This window comes from Dreissena polymorpha, chromosome 6, assembly GCF_020536995.1.
Source record: "Dreissena polymorpha isolate Duluth1 chromosome 6, UMN_Dpol_1.0, whole genome shotgun sequence".
Lineage (NCBI taxonomy): Eukaryota > Metazoa > Mollusca > Bivalvia > Myida > Dreissenidae > Dreissena > Dreissena polymorpha.
Genome location: NC_068360.1, coordinates 39,090,222 through 39,096,355, shown reverse-complemented (window position 1 = coordinate 39,096,355; position 6,134 = coordinate 39,090,222). Strand labels below are relative to the sequence as shown.

Sequence of the window (6,134 nt, the reverse complement as noted above, 5' to 3'; positions counted from 1 at the left end):
GAGCTAAACGGGTCGCCACACAACATCTCCCCTTACGTGACCAAGTTCAGACAGTGACATACACCGCACTTGAATATGTATTCGTCCTCGAATACAGGGATTCGGGGTGATATAAAATTAACCATGGGCCTCCGTAGGAGTATACCGATGTTACGTCACGGGCCCCACGTTGGACGCCAAATGTCACAGGGTGGGTAAATTGAGCGGCCAGTCCGGGACTCGAACCCGAGACAACTTGCTTACAGGGCGAGTGCTCTCCCGACTGAGCTAACCGGACCACCACACAACTCCTTCCCCTTACGTGACCAAGTTCAGACCGTGACATTCTCATGTAAATTTACCAATTCGCACACTTTGCGCAAGTGTTTACAAATACAAGACGTTGACAGTTTACATTAACGTGTGAATTAATTGTGTGAGTATAGACATTGTGTCGTATACATTACATTTACAATTATCTGTCGGATAGTGTTAATTAAGATATTTCCCCAAGAATTTTATTTTTTGCCGTATGTGAAACACACATTAAATAGAGAGTGCAAAGAAAACACAATTCTTGTTATTTATAAAGACACTGTTAGATAGCTAATTCAGGTCCTATGCCCCTACATTTCCTACATAAAAACAGCTTTTCTAAATGTAGTTACAGAGCAAAGTTCACAATAAACAACATTACATAATTATCTTTATCACAGAAAGCAGCTCAGTACCCTATTTGTTAACCACGATTCGATTCATTCATCCGGTTCGAATTATTGGGATTACAAAGTGTAACAGTCTTTTAGCGTTTGTCTATGTCATGAACGTTAGGTTACAGCAGCCTGATCCCTTATCGTTTGGCGACATCCACTTGTTCTACGCGTATTGATTAAATACAGCCAGAAATGCTCAATCATTACTACACAACTACACAAGCCAACTTTGTCATTTACATATTTATAATAATTTGTCATTTACATATTTATAATTATTTTTTTGTTAATGTATTAAATTAAGTAAACACATTTTAATATTCTATATTTGAACAATATAAAACATATAAAAAGAAAAATACAAAAAGATAAATGGAATTGAATTGCCATATGACGACAAAATGCTAAGTTTACCTCCCCTGGACGTATGTATATCATTATATAGTTACAAATTTTTACTTTTAATGCTTCCCATCACCTCCAAGACATACAATTTCCGCTAAAAAATAAATTTATGTATTTTCCCCTTATTCAATGACATGTTTCAAAGTATTTTTTATAAAACATCGCGCACTGAATCTAAAAACATGTCGAGTCCGATAAATGAACGCCATCATTTCTGAAAACAAACCTGGTGTTTCCATGTCAATATCTGACTGTATAACACACGTTTTAAGTACTGCTGAAAATTGATAACACGTGACTGGTCTATAGTTATTGTGCACACAAAGCTGACCCGATATAACGGGCCGAATGACAAAGGATACTTTGAGGTTGCAACATGGGCATATTAATTTATTTGTTTTACAATGATTTCTAAAGTTAACAGGATTTCATAACTGATTAGTTTTTGACTGTCTTAAACATATCAAAACCTGCTGATGACCGGCGGCCAGCCGCACGTCTTCAAACAAAAGTGACCAATTGTCATTATGTGTAAAAACGTATTCGCTGATTCTGAATAAACCAACACAAACCAACGTGATGATAGCCTTGAACAATACAGATTCAAATTTATCATGAGCGACCATTTGAAGAATTGAACATATTTTGTACCAACATAGAAATCGTTTTATGGGCTCTTTATCCACGACAGGCCTTTGCCTGCGACAACCCTGAAGTATTTTGCTTACAACAAATACGTCCGAAATGCAAAACCAACCGTTAATCCTTTGATAAAATGACAACCCCGATACGACTTCCCTAAGGCTGCAAAAAACACACGAGTAGTGCCTGGCATCATCAATCTTAAAAGGATGCTATCAAGTTTCTTAGCAACACGAACAATCCTAAACGTCGTGTTGACAGTTTATCGGAAAGTGCCTTCCATGAAAATGTTTCAAGGAACCGTGAACAATTTATTCATTTTTTGTCGAGAATTATCTTCTGTGGTATCCATGGTATTGCACTAAGGTAAATATTTCAAATACTGCAATTTGAACGATTTGTTATCGTTTCGAATAAAATCTGAATATGATGTATTAAAGACAAATAAGGTGAACGCATGTAACAATGCCAAATATGCCTCTGTTTGAATCTAAAATTAACCGATAAGTCTATGTGAAGAGACAGTGAGGGATGATACTGTTACTGCAACAATCAATTCGACTGGATTCTAAATCTTTGCGGATGAGACTGCTGATGTCTTGGAAACGGAGCAGCTTTCTATTGAACTGAGATTTGTCGATGAAGAGAAACTCGTCAAAAGAGAAGGATTGATAAAATGGACGAAGTGACTATTGCAGGGACTATCATAAAACAGCACAAGAATTAAAACAAATGCGCAAAAAAGAATTAATTTAACAAATTTCGAGTCAGACTTTGTTGATTTGGAAAACAAAAACGGATTTGTTTCCAGTCATGTGTGAGGCGATGATCATAAAACTTATCATGAACGCCCATATTATATTGTGGGACGATCATTCAGCAAGCTAAGAAGTGTAAAGACATGGTTTAGATACACCACGTCCGACCACATGTTCTCAAGATTATGCATGAGTATTGTTCATATGGATCGGATCAACACCGACATGAATTTTCATAAAAACAAACGTCGAAAATATCAGCAGACTCACGTCGCAGTCACTTAGTATTTAGGGACTGAGTAAATATTAATTGACTGGTACTCGCATCAATGATTTGTTTGGATGTTAATGGGATTGATGTTCGTGTGAAAATCACTAAAGGTCGTTCTGGCCAAAATTAATTAATGAGGAATGACATTATTACAATATATATTTTACTTACTTTTCCGCTCATCGATAGTCCATGGGGGGTCAGCTCTGTGTCCCAAAGTGCGGATTCACATGAGACTTACATATGTTTTCTAATTTACCATCTTCTGAAAATGTTATTATAGAAGGACTCTGGAATGAAATCAGTGTTAAAACGAGTAACATTTGAATTTCGTATAAGTATTTAAGCACAAAACTAAAAATAAGAGGGATTTGATATGGCAGCATCCTCGAATCATAATATTGAAAACGTAATACAAATAGTCATGTAAACTTGTAAAGGTCAAATTTATTAATTACCTCATACGATACAATACCGCAGACAATTATAGCAGATAAGCCTTTTGTAGATAGATACAATCGATAGGTGCTCAGTCTTTTGGAGATAATTAAAATGATTGTTAATGGTTGTACATAAAAACACAATGATAATGACTTACTAAAAAATCACATTAAAGATGTTCATGAACATCTTTGAACAGTCAATACACTTCCTCACATGCATATTACTGTATATTATTAGCATGTCTGTTAATCCAGTACTGAATTGGTCTCTTATTGTACATGTCTTGTTTTTAAAAAAACAACAAACACATCCGAACAAGTTATGGTACCTTTATGTACTCTTACACGTTACACTTTTCTAACGCATCCCTTGTTAAACATGAATATTTTTGTTATGAGTTAAGATTTTTATTAAAAAATGAAGATTTTTGTTTAAAATTTTACATGTGATCATTTTACTACATTTTGAGCTAACTTTAAAACCATTCATCAGTGACAAGATGACCTTTTGGTACGTGTGTTATGCGTGGTTTTAACTTTTTGCGCGTGGAAATGGTGAAATGCGATATAATCTAATTGTAGTTCAAGTTCATCAATTAAGGATGGTTCTTTCACCAGAAAAAACATAAAAATAATTGTTAAAACTGTATGACTCATATGGATATTTAGGAGCGCATCCGCGCATTTTGGCAAATTGCAGACTACCTACACGTGTTTTAGAGCCTTTTCTAACGCAAACTTTTCAAATTTGAATAATTTAAATGCAACCTAACGATAAAATAATTCATCCGTGACGATCGGACGCTTTAGCCTGTGAGGTAGGTAGCCTGCAATTTGGAAATGTTTGCGGATGCGCTCCTGAATATTTATGAGTCATATATTTTATGCCCCCGTAGTCGGGCATATAGTGATCGGACCGTCCGTTCGTCTGTCTGTCCGTCTGTCTGTCCGTCTGTCCTTCCGTCACACTTTGCGTTTAGGTTTCGCGTTAAGGTTTCGAAAAATGCTCAAAACTTCTATGTCTCTTCAGATAGCAACTTGATATTTGGCATGCATGTGTATTTTATGTAGCTGCACATTTTGAGTGGTGAAAGGTCAAGGTAATCCTTTAAGGTCAACGGTCAAATATATGGCATTAAAGCGGAGTAAAAGGGGGCATGGTGTTTCTAACAAACACATCTCTTGTTTTATTTAAAAATTGTATGTTTTCCTGGTGAAAACCCCACATTCAATGATACAATTGAAATAAAATTGGTAAACTATCGCGTTTCGCCATTTCCAAGTGCAAAAAGATGAAACTTTACACACCCCACGTGCTAAAGCGTCCGATCTTTACGGATGAATTACTTGATCGTGCGCTTGCTCAACGTGTAGTGAAATGATCAAATGTAAAATTTTAAACCAAAATCTTAACTCATACCTGATATATTTATGTTTGAAAAGTATTGCCTAATGACAATCTCTAAGTGTATATTCTTTGAACAGTTTCCGAAAAAGCACAAACAAATACTAATTAATGCAAATGTAGTCGTGCATCTCCTCTTATATTTGTTTAAGTTGTGCATAGGCTGTCAATTTTTATATCACAGGGTTTTCTTAAAATATGATTATCCGAATTAAAATTCTTTACCATAAATGAACATTCCCAAATCCCAACTTTACCTGTACGGTATAAGAATTGTGTCTGCCTCTGTTGAGATGTGCTATTTATTGGAAGTTATCTTCATCCAATGGCCATGTTGTACAAATCATTACTCAATGTTTATTTATTATACTTTCCCTCGCCTATCACTAAGTTTGTTTTCTTTTGGATAATCATACCCGCCCTCTGCGCTGCTATGTCTATACGCCTCTAAAATGTAACGACTTTCCGTAGTGTATCCGCCATCCCACCTATCTCTCATACAGTTACATTTGTTTAATTGTAAACATATAGGTTCAATATTCGTTCCCCTCGTAATCTGGCCTGCATTTCTCATCCTTTCTCCATCGGTACTTATCCGACCACATTCCCGAGCTGATGGTCCAGTTACTGGTGTCGGTTATTCTTTCCGGGACCTTATTTTGTGATGAGTAGGTGTTATCTCGAGCTCTGATATAGGTGCTGCCATTGTTCCTTTCAACACGCTCATCAAGAACAGCAAGTGTGTCACCTCTGTACATGTTCTAAATTTCGAGTCTTTAATTGCAGTCAAGGAGTGGGGCTCCCCAGCTTGTAGCAGCTATTCAATTCGGAACAACGTATTTTGGATGTGCTCATTCATTCACACACGAATTCGAAAGTGATCCGTGTAAGATATCCGTAAACACATGGCATGGAGGAGGTCTAACGCTACCTTCAACAGGTAAGTTAATTGTAAAGCACAAACAAATACTAATTAATGCAAATGTAGTCGTGCATCTCCTCTTATATTTGTTTAAGTTGTGCATAGGCTGTCAATTTTTATATCACAGGGTTTTCTTAAAATATGATTATCCGAATTAAAATTCTTTACCATAAATGAACATTCCCAAATCCCAACTTTACCTGTACGGTATAAGAATTGTGTCTGCCTCTGTTGAGATGTGCTATTTATTGGAAGTTATCTTCATCCAATGGCCATGTTGTACAAATCATTACTCAATGTTTATTTATTATACTTTCCCTCGCCTATCACTAAGTTTGTTTTCTTTTGGATAATCATACCCGCCCTCTGCGCTGCTATGTCTATACGCCTCTAAAATGTAACGACTTTCCGTAGTGTATCCGCCATCCCACCTATCTCTCATACAGTTACATTTGTTTAATTGTAAACATATAGGTTCAATATTCGTTCCCCTCGTAATCTGGCCTGCATTTCTCATCCTTTCTCCATCGGTACTTATCCGACCACATTCCCGAGCTGATGGTCCAGTTACTGGTGTCGGTTATTCTTTCCGGGAC

The 6,134-nt window shown here is 36.4% G+C and overlaps 1 non-coding gene across 1 annotated transcript; it reads right to left on the bottom strand.

The window, feature by feature from the left end:
• Positions 1–204: 204 nt before the first annotated feature.
• Positions 205–278, bottom strand: Trnat-ugu (transfer RNA threonine (anticodon UGU)). The gene has a single exon. It is a non-coding gene; the product is annotated as a tRNA-Thr (tRNA).
• Positions 279–6,134: the final 5,856 nt, after the last annotated feature.